Genomic DNA, 10,617 nt, shown 5'->3' on the forward strand with positions numbered 1-10,617 from the left:
ATAACAACAAGGTCAGTGGTTCAGTCCCCCCAGAAAACGTCCTTGAGCATGACTCTGAAACCCAGATTGTCCCTGAGTCAATCATGTGTGTGTGTGTGCATGATAGAAAGCACATACAGGAAGATAATAAAGAGCTATGTGAATGCGTCTTATAGACTTTGTGGGGCTAGAGATGAAGTAATGACAACAATGTAAGGCAATCTATCAAGGTCATATTGTTTAGTTAGAAGTGTTCTAAAACTCATGTAATCAGTTTGTATTTGATTCATGAATGCTATGAAAGTACAATGAGTGTTTAAGGTCGAGGACAGTGTTAAGCTACCTTATCTAATTTAGCTAACTTATCGTTGGTAGCTTAACTTAACACTGTCTAGATACAAAAAACTTAATTTAGCTATGAAGTCATCCATTATTTTTAAAGCCTCAAAGTTAGCAATTAAATAGCTGGGCCCACGTCGTCATTTCAGGTTTGACATGGCTTAAACGTGAATTGAGCTGTGGTTTGGGGAAGGCCTCGGAGGGGACTGGCAGCAGCTTCTGGGCCTGGCAGATCCCCATGTACTAATGAGAAGTAAAGAAGTGAAAAAAATTGAAAAAGACAAGCATGGGTGGGGCACGAGCGAACAGCTTGTAAAACTGGGGAATCATATACAGATAAGAACCGGAAGGGGCGTGTTTGGAGGTGTGGACGGCCTCCTGAAATTCAGATACTTTATCTCCAATTGGCCACCAACATGTTGGTTAGAAATTAGCATATTTAGAACAGAAGGTAGGTCATACTACCTGAGAGAACATGTTACCAGGCGGCACTAGCTAGATTGATTGGCAAGCTGGATCTATAAACTGTATAGACTTTTAATTACTGCTAAGTAAGAGTAATAGGAAACTTCAGATACTTCCATTCAAAAATATTCCATAAGACATCCACTTCGGTGATTTCAATTACAAGAGAGACCGAAAAATAATTGGCTAAACCTGTCTGTGTCAGTAAACCTGCAAATCAGAGCCGCTTCACCCCTAACTTCATTGTTATAAAAGGCTAAAATAGTATTTCTATCGATTCTGTTAACGAGGCAGTTAACTGTGTCTGGAGTGATTCTCTCCAGGAGCCGGCAGAGGATCTGCAACAACTTTGAGTTGAAGTGAATGAGTAACACAGGGATATCATGAAAGTGGGACAGGGTTAAGTTTGCCATTCACACTTTAATAAATTGGTGAGTTATACATTTTATTAGCTTTCATCATCATCATGGTAACTCCACAGAGTTGATACCTGTTGATACGTACCTAAAACATATATGCTTCCCTTTATTTCTCTGATGAGTTTCTGTTTCTTCATTTCATGTTATGTTACTGCTTAGTTGCCCTGTGGCCCCTTTAAGTCGATATTTTGTGACAGTAGAAGACGAGTTAGACAGGAAGTTCATGTTTTCTTGCTATGCTGTTTCAAGATGGCCGCTCCACATTCATGTCTTTCTTTGGGTGTTTGTTAAAGCATTGTCAGTAAGTATTTAATGGTAAAAAGCAATGAGACATTCCAAGTGTTGTCTTTATGTATGATGGATCACAGTTAACAAGCTTTCAATGTGCTATTCATATGCTAATTAGCGGTGCTAATTGTCATGCTAGCTTCTCAAATGCATTGTTAGGTCATTGGTTTAAGGCACACGTTGTTGTTAACAGTACAGATGAGTAATGTACATTTCCACATATGCTTTATTGTTACAGTTTCACAAAATGAAAGAACCAGTAAACTTCATAAGATCTCATCTATTGTCTGGAGTTCCTGGGTTCATGTTTAGCTGTTTGGATAGCTAGTCAGACTTCTAGCGAGGCCAATTACATTTCACAATAGGTAACATTGCACCTGACTTCTATGTGGAATAACTTGCAAATAGTGCAAATAATAAAGATGTGAAACCCAGTCTTGTGTATGCGTATACACATTGACATATATCAGCGAGGACCACAACTGCTTACTGAACTGAACACCTCTCTTGAGCTCGACTCACATTCTTCTGCATCCTTCTGACTCTCCTTGAACAAAGTTTTTAATTTTCAAACATTTAATTTTTGAATGCTTCCTAATGGTGTAGTTCAGGAAAGGATGTAAAACACATAAAATACTTGCCCAAATAAATTCAAATCCACTTAGAAGAGAGAACACTTTAAAGGACACTTGCTTATTTATCTTCTTGTTGGCGTTCTTGTAGCATCATATTCATCAGCAACAGAAGAGGTGGCCTTTTGCTTGGTCAGGGACCTAATTAATATTTCAGATACACATTTTATAATTTTACATTAAGAGCATTTGACCTTTCAGCCACACAACTATAAATCTACTGCACAGTGTGAAGTGCAGGGTAATTCCAGAGACTGAACTAAAGGACTGACCTGCTATAAGTTATGCTGCATACTGGATTTCACTCATTTACTCTTCAAGGATCACCTGTCTACTCTGTCGTAGTTACATTTTACCAGTCAGTTTTCCAGGGCAGATGTATATGTGATACTCTGGTTTCCCATGTTGAAGTTACCCAGAAAAAAACAATGTATTTATTTTTATCTTTTTTCTTCACCACACTCAAAGTAAAGTATAAAAAGAGAACATTTAATGCAAAGTAACAATACACCTACCACATGAGAATCAAATGGCACTTAACTTTCATATACCTGGCATATCTTGATTCTCTTTTTGATGACATGTAGCAGCAGAAAAAAAAATGTCTGTTTATAATACAGTGAATGCATTTTCTGTTTGATCATTGATCTTGCTTTGATCCTGCCTCAAAGGGTATTCTGATTCAATGTCAGCCTGTTGCACTTGGTTAATGTGATATCCACCTCATTTTATATTAGTCTCTGGTCTGTTTGAAATATCTTAATGGAAAAGCTTTTAATAGAAAACCTCAAATGCCAGAATGAATGTATTAGATTTCATTTAAAAGATATCAATTTAATTCATTTTCATCTATTTTAATTTTAATGTTATTATATATATATATAGTGCCAAATCACAACAACAGTTGTCTTAAGGCACTTTGCATTGCAATTTAAAGACCCTGTGATAATACAAAGAAAACAGACAACCCCAACAGTTCCTCCCCACTGTTGCCAAGATCTTTGGCGACAGTGGGAAGAAAAAAAAATCTTTAACAGGAAGAAACCTCCAGTAGACATAGGCTCAGGGTGGGTGGTGTCATCTGCCATCTGGCCAGTTGGGATGAGATATCATGTTCTATTTTCTGAATATTTGCCTATTGTAGCTAGTGTAGCTGAAAGAAAACTTTATCAAACTCTGGTGTGTTTTATTTCCCCCGTGTCATTCTGTCTATTAGTCCCAGCTGTGTTTCCTGCCTGTGTGTACTTCCTTTGTTATGTCTCATGTATTTAAGCCCTGTGTTTTCCTCTTCCTTTTGTTGCGTCGTCCCATGCATGTGTGTGTTCTCTGTGTTGTGGGTTTTCCTTGCTCCTGGTTTCCCAGTTTTCTAGTTAAGGTTTGTTTTTTGTGAGTTTATTTTTTGAGTGTTTTTTTGCCCAGTACCTCTTTAAGTTCAACCATCTGTGTCTGTGAGTCCTGCATTTTGCGTCCAATCCACAGCATCTTACATGACACTTGCGATCGATTGGAGAATATGCATTTTTCCTTAGCAACTCTAGACCTGTGACTGAGGTATAACAGCTACCTGTCATGGTCCGGGTGTGTGCCAGTGTGTCTCCCTCCGAGCCGGCGTCTCCACCCCTGGGAGGGGCCTCAGTGTTTTTGCTGATCGCTTACATCTGTGGGTAATTAGCCGGGGACTCATAAGGCCAGCGTTCTCAATCTCTCTTCGCCAGATTCTCTGCTAAACATCAGTCAGTGCAGGCCACCACCATAAATTCCCTACGTGTTTTTTTTGAATCACCTTGCCTCACTGTATGTTTGTTTTTTGTGCGCCTCCTTTTTCAGCTACACCTAACTGTCAACCCCTGGCGAAGAGCTTCTACTTGGATGCTGGACCTTCTGGCAGTCCCTCAGGCTATTACCAAAATTACCTACCTGCCTCTCTGCCTCCACGCCAGGAGTTTTTGGATTTACACACCCGGACTACTCACCCCTCTATGTCATCCCCGACCTCCGTTGGCAAGTACGCAGTACGAAGGAGGATTCTGAGCCAAACAACATATTCATATGCCTCCTTATCTATGTTTGAACATCTGCATTCTGTTACAGTGACCCCGACCTTTTCCTGGACCCTTTGTGACTTGCTTTCCAGTCCAATCCCCGGAATAGCTGTCCTTTCTGACCCGGACCAGATCGTTATTTAGTTTAACGTCTACGCTCACCTTTTGTTTATGAATATTTTGTGTAAACATTAAACATTATTCTTAAAATATACTTACGAGCTGTTCGGCGTCTTGCGTTTGAGTCCTGTCACTCGTCTGAAACGGTCTCGGCCGTAACAGTAGAATCTGGCCAGTAGTTATGGACTCAGCAGACGCGGAACGGTCAGCCATTCAGAGGCAGGGGGCGATATTAGGAAGTCATGAACAATCTATTCAGTTCTTGTTAGCCCAGCAGCAGACTCTTAGAGATGGTCAAAGTAAAATACTGGAGTCCCTCCAGGCTCTACAAGCGGGTATTTCTACTGCTGCTGGTTCCGCCTCGGGCCCCGCGGGCCAAGACTCCGGTACACCAGCTCCTCTGCCTCAACCTGTTGCCGTTGCATCTCCACCTACATCAGCTTTCCGTGATGCTACGTCCCCGGAGCCCGAACCATTTTCAGGGGATCCAGGGAGTTGTAGCGGGTTTTTGCTTCAGGTCGACCTTGTTTTTGGTCGTTCTCCACGCACATTTGTTGCGGATTCTAATAAGATATCTTATTTGGTGGGTAAACTGCGTAATCGTGCACTTAAGTGGGCGGAGGCGTATCTATCAAAGAATCCTTTGTTAACCTGTTCTTATGAGGTGTTTTTGGGGGAATTCCAGAAAACGTTTGCGCACCCCATTTCTGAGGGTAGTTCTGCGCAGAGGCTGCTGGATCTTCGCCAGGGCCGTCAGAGGGTTGCTGATTTTTTGATTGATTTTCGTACTGCCGCCGCCGAAACCGGTTGGCCTGACGACGCTCTGCGTGGGGTGTTTTTCCGGGCATTGAACGAGGGTATGAAAGACTCGCTTGCCTCCCGTGATGAGCCAAAATCTTTTGAGGAACTGGCGTCCCTCTCCCTTCGCATTGACAACAGGTTGCGTGACAGGGAGAGGGACAGGAACTACAAATCCCAGCGCCGTTTACCGCGCTCGTTTCCGGGTACGTCACCGTCGCCGCCTCCGACTGTGGACTCGCATGAGTTTGTCGCCTCGGCTTACGTCACTAATCCCGAGCCGGAGCCTATGCAGATTGGCCGGTCACAGTTGACACCGGAGGAGAGGGAGCGGCGGCGTCGGGCTCATGCCTGTTTTTACTGTGGCTCGCTGGAACACTTGATTGCTGCATGCCCGAAGGAGGGAAAAGGTGTCGCCTGCCGGTAGAATCGGGGATACGGGTGGGCGGTTCGAATTCTGGTCAACTCCCTGTCACCTTGGAGATGCTACAGATTACTCATTCATGCACAGCCTTATTAGATTCTGGTTCTGAACAGAATTTAATCAGTCTCGATCTCGCTGAACGATTAGGCGTTCCGCTCGTGCGCCTTGAGCCGCCCATTCCAGTTAGAGCGATTAATAACCAGGTTTTCGCTAAGATTTCTTTTCACACTGGTCCAGTGTCACTGTGCACTTCGGGGAATCATAGGGAGAAACTCACCTTTTTTGTCCTCGATTCACCTGATACTCCGCTCACTTTGGGTTATCCCTGGCTGTGCTTACACAATCCGCACTTGGATTGGGAGGGGCAAAGGGTTGTCAGCTGGAGCCCTTTTTGCCACTCCAATTGTCTGACTTCCGCCCGTTTTCCCGGCCCGGGGGAGGCTACGGGGACTGACGAATATGTCCCCGATCTCTCAGGGGTGCCGCCTGAGTATCATGATTTGCGGGAAGTATTCAGTAAGATCAAAGCGCAGTCCCTACCGCCCCATCGCCCTTATGACTGTGCGATTGATTTGCTCCCCGGAGCGTCCCTGCCCAAGAGCCGGTTATATAGTATCTCTAGGCCTGAACGTGCTGCGATGGAGGAGTATATTAGGGATTCACTAGCGGCTGGGTTAATCCGTCCGTCTTCATCCCCCGTGGCGGCTGGGTTTTTTTTTTGTAGACAAGAAGGATGGGTCTCTTCGGCCGTGTATTGATTTCAGGGGCTTGAATGACGTCACTATTAAAAATAAGTATCCCTTGCCACTCATTAGCTCCGCTGTTGAATCGCTACAGGGTGCCACGGTGTTCACTAAGTTAGATCTTCGCAATGCTTATCATTTGGTGCGAATCCGTCAGGGAGACGAGTGGAAGACCGCGTTTAACACCCCCCTGGGTCATTTCGAGTATCTCGTTATGCCTTTCGGTTTAACGAACGCTCCAGCGGTGTTTCAGGCCCTAATAAATGATGTCCTACGGGATTTCCTCGACCGTTTTGTGTTCGTCTATTTAGATGACATTCTTATTTTTTCTAAAACTTTGGCTGAGCATCATTCACATGTCCGAGCTGTCCTTCAACGCCTCTTGGAAAACAGACTGTATGCCAAGGCTGAGAAATGTGAGTTTCATTTGACATCGGTCTCTTTCCTGGGATACATTTTGGCAGGGGGGCAGGTGAAGACGGATCCGGCTAAGGTGAAGGCGGTCACAGACTGGCCTGTGCCTTCTACTCGCAAGCAACTCCAGGGGTTTTTGGGATTTGCAAATTTCTATCGTCGGTTCATAAGGAACTACAGTCTGGTGGCGGCTCCGCTTACACGCCTTACCTCTACGAAGCTTCCGTTCGGCTGGTCCGCCGAAGCAGACAGCGCGTTCACGAAGCTGAAACATCTGTTTTCTACTGCGCCCATCCTCGCTCAACCCGATCCGTCTAAGGCTTTTATTGTGGAGGTGGATGCTTCTGATGTGGGGGTGGGGGCTGTGCTTTCACAACGTGCCGGCCCCTCCTCTAAGCTACGGCCGTGCGCCTTTTTCTCTCGGCGGCTTTCACCAGCGGAACGGAACTATGATGTGGGGGACCGGGAACTGCTTGCCGTTAAGTTGGCGTTGGAGGAGTGGCGTCATCATCTGGAAGGCGCGGCGCTACCGTTCCTGGTGTGGACGGATCATAAGAACTTGACGTACCTACGCGGTGCGAAGAGGTTGAATGCACGTCAAGCTCGTTGGTCGCTGTTTTTCGCACGTTTTAACTTTTCCATTTCCTATCGCCCGGGTTCCAGAAACACCAAACCGGATGCCCTCTCTCGGCAGTTTGACTCTGACACGGGTCCGGCGGAGTTTTCCACCATTCTTCCGGCCGGCTGTACGGTGGGAGCTATTACCTGGGAGGTGGAGGACGCCATCAACCGGGGCCTCCGGACGGAACCGGATCCGGGCACGGGACCGACTAACCGGCGTTTTGTTCCCGCGGCTGCTCGCTCCAAGGTACTGGAATGGGTGCACGCTTCGAGGTTTGCGTGTCACCCGGGCAGGGGCAGGACGACTTCTATGGTTAAGAGACATTTTTGGTGGGCCACTCTGGACAAAGATGTTCGGGAATATGTGGCTGCGTGCCCTGTGTGTGCCAGGTGTAAGTCGCGTACTCACCGTCCTGCTGGGCTGTTGCAGCCGTTATCTACGCCTCATCGCCCTTGGTCCCACATCGCCCTGGATTTTGTTACGGGACTCCCGGTTTCGGCTGGGAAGACCGCTATTCTCTCGGTCGTGGATCGGTTTTCTAAGGCTGCTCATTTCGTCGCTTTGGAGAAGTTGCCCACTGCGGCTGAGACGTCTACGTTGTTGTTGGACCATGTTTTTCGGCTTCATGGCATTCCTGTGGAAATAGTTTCGGACAGGGGTCCGCAGTTCTCGTCCCAAGTTTGGGGTTCTTTTTGCGCTGCTTTGGGGGCCAGGCCTTGTCTGAGCTCTGGTTACCATCCTCAGACGAACGGCCAGACGGAACGTTTAAATCAGGAGCTTGAGGCCGCGCTCCGCTGTGTGACCTGTCATAACCCTGCGACTTGGGCCTCGTATCTGCCGTGGGTGGAATATGCCCACAACTCCTTGGTTTCGTCTGCTACTGGGTTGTCACCGTTCGAGGCCTCTTTGGGTTATCAGCCGCCCCTGTTTCCGGAGGAGGAGGCTGATCTTGCTGTCCCCTCGGTCCAGCATCATCTACAGCGCTGCCGTCGGGTCTGGTCTCGTACGCGGGAGGCGCTGTTGCGAGCTGTGGCTCGCCAACGTAGCTGTGCCGACCGTCGCCGGTCTCCTGCGCCTGTTTACTCACCTGGACAGAAGGTGTGGCTCGCCGCGAAAGACATCCCTCTCAGGGCATCCTCCCGCAAGTTGTCTCCTCGTTACATCGGCCCCTATTCTGTGGACAGGGTCCTCAGCCCTACGGCTGTCAAGCTCCGTTTGCCTGCTGCCTTGAGGGTTCACCCGGTCTTTCACGTTTCTCAGGTGAAGCCGGTGGTGTCTAGTCGTCTGTGCCCGCCTCCGGTGCCCCCGCCTCCCGCCCGGCTCATTGACGGGCACCCTGCGTTTTCTGTCCGGCGCATTCTGGATGTGCGGCGGCGGGGTAGGGGGCTGCAGTTTTTGGTGGACTGGGAGGGTTATGGGCCGGAGGAGCGTTCTTGGGTTCCTCGTTCTTTGATGCTTGACTCTGTGATGGTTTCTGATTTTCTTAGGTCACGTCGTGGGGCGGGTGCTGGTCGGCCGCCGGGTGGCGTCCCTTGAGGGGGGGTACTGTCATGGTCCGGGTGTGTGCCAGTGTGTCTCCCTCCGAGCCGGCGTCTCCACCCCTGGGAGGGGCCTCAGTGTTTTTGCTGATCGCTTACATCTGTGGGTAATTAGCCGGGGACTCATAAGGCCAGCGTTCTCAATCTCTCTTCGCCAGATTCTCTGCTAAACATCAGTCAGTGCAGGCCACCACCATAAATTCCCTACGTGTTTTTTTGAATCACCTTGCCTCACTGTATGTTTGTTTTTTGTGCGCCTCCTTTTTCAGCTACACCTAACTGTCAACCCCTGGCGAAGAGCTTCTACTTGGATGCTGGACCTTCTGGCAGTCCCTCAGGCTATTACCAAAATTACCTACCTGCCTCTCTGCCTCCACGCCAGGAGTTTTTGGATTTACACACCCGGACTACTCACCCCTCTATGTCATCCCCGACCTCCGTTGGCAAGTACGCAGTACGAAGGAGGATTCTGAGCCAAACAACATATTCATATGCCTCCTTATCTATGTTTGAACATCTGCATTCTGTTACAGTGACCCCGACCTTTTCCTGGACCCTTTGTGACTTGCTTTCCAGTCCAATCCCTGGAATAGCTGTCCTTTCTGACCCGGACCAGATCGTTATTTAGTTTAACGTCTACGCTCACCTTTTGTTTATGAATATTTTGTGTAAACATTAAACATTATTCTTAAAATATACTTACGAGCTGTTCGGCGTCTTGCGTTTGAGTCCTGTCACTCGTCTGAAACGGTCTCGGCCGTAACACTACCAGAACAGGTTGCATTTTCTCCACATACTACAGTAGCATAGTCTAAGAGTCTAGAAAATCTTTCAGATCAAGTCTCATACGTGTGTTTCAGAGTCACAGTTCTTCATTTTTAGACACCACATTGGTGAATTCCCATGTAGAGCCGGATTTGAACCTAACCCTCACACTCAGAAGTCACTAATGACCTTATGTCTTGAAGTTAAGACATTAATGTGCAGCTGAGTTTATTATTTAAGGGAAAAGTTAATTCCTTAACTAAGGTGGATGCTTTGCTAAGGCTTTTTTACAGTACTATTTAGTCAGTTTTTTGTCAGTTTGTAAAGATTACACAAAAACTACCAGGATGAATTTCATGAAATGTAGAGATTAAGCATAAGCAAAGAAATTTTTGTGTAGATGGGGTTGTGTTTCTGTAAAACCGTAAGCCACAGCTTGGCCTTAAGGGTGGGCTGTAAATAAATAATAAAAGCTAGGCATGTTGACTATTCTCACTGATGCGTGTTATTTCCTCTACATGACTAATGGATCAAATAACTTTCCCTGGTATTCAGCTGAAGCATGTCCTTATATTTATTCATGCGAATGAGCAGCATTTAAAAATAGCTTTTAGGAAACAGAGTTAACCTTTTCAGCCTTTTCAGCCTTCTGCCTTTGCATTGTAAATGCACATAGACGTGCTGCCAAGAGACTGAACTTCTTCTGCATCCTCTTCCTGACATTCCTTTGGGCTGACCTGACACATTTTCTCACAGCTGTAGCAGTAATTAATCCAGTTTTCTTTTGTCCACATATTTTCTGTTAATTACAGTTAGACTGTATACATTTATTAAACAGTTATTTAAAGCTTATATTTAACATTTCAGGAAAGATTTTCAATTTAAAGTTAAAGTGAGATGTATAACCTCATCTCTGTTGTCCTTGTTTCCACATTAGAGCATTAAACGTGTTGTCACATGCCAGCATCTCAACAACATAACACAGAAGTGCCCTCTAAACTGAATATGTGTAGGGAGCATTACACCGAT

At 46.4% G+C, this 10,617-nt stretch overlaps 1 long non-coding RNA gene across 1 annotated transcript; it reads left to right on the plus strand.

The window, feature by feature from the left end:
* The first annotated feature begins 3,701 nt into the window (after positions 1-3,701).
* LOC146657095 (uncharacterized) lies at positions 3,702-4,378 on the plus strand. The gene is made up of 2 exons (XR_014913972.1): positions 3,702-4,127; positions 4,214-4,378. It is a non-coding gene; the product is annotated as an uncharacterized LOC146657095 (long non-coding RNA).
* The last annotated feature ends 6,239 nt before the right edge of the window (positions 4,379-10,617 follow it).

This window comes from Rhamphochromis longiceps, linkage group LG12, assembly GCF_057381845.1.
Source record: "Rhamphochromis longiceps isolate RC_006_pf linkage group LG12, R_longiceps_female_GT1.1, whole genome shotgun sequence".
NCBI lineage: Eukaryota > Metazoa > Chordata > Actinopteri > Cichliformes > Cichlidae > Rhamphochromis > Rhamphochromis longiceps.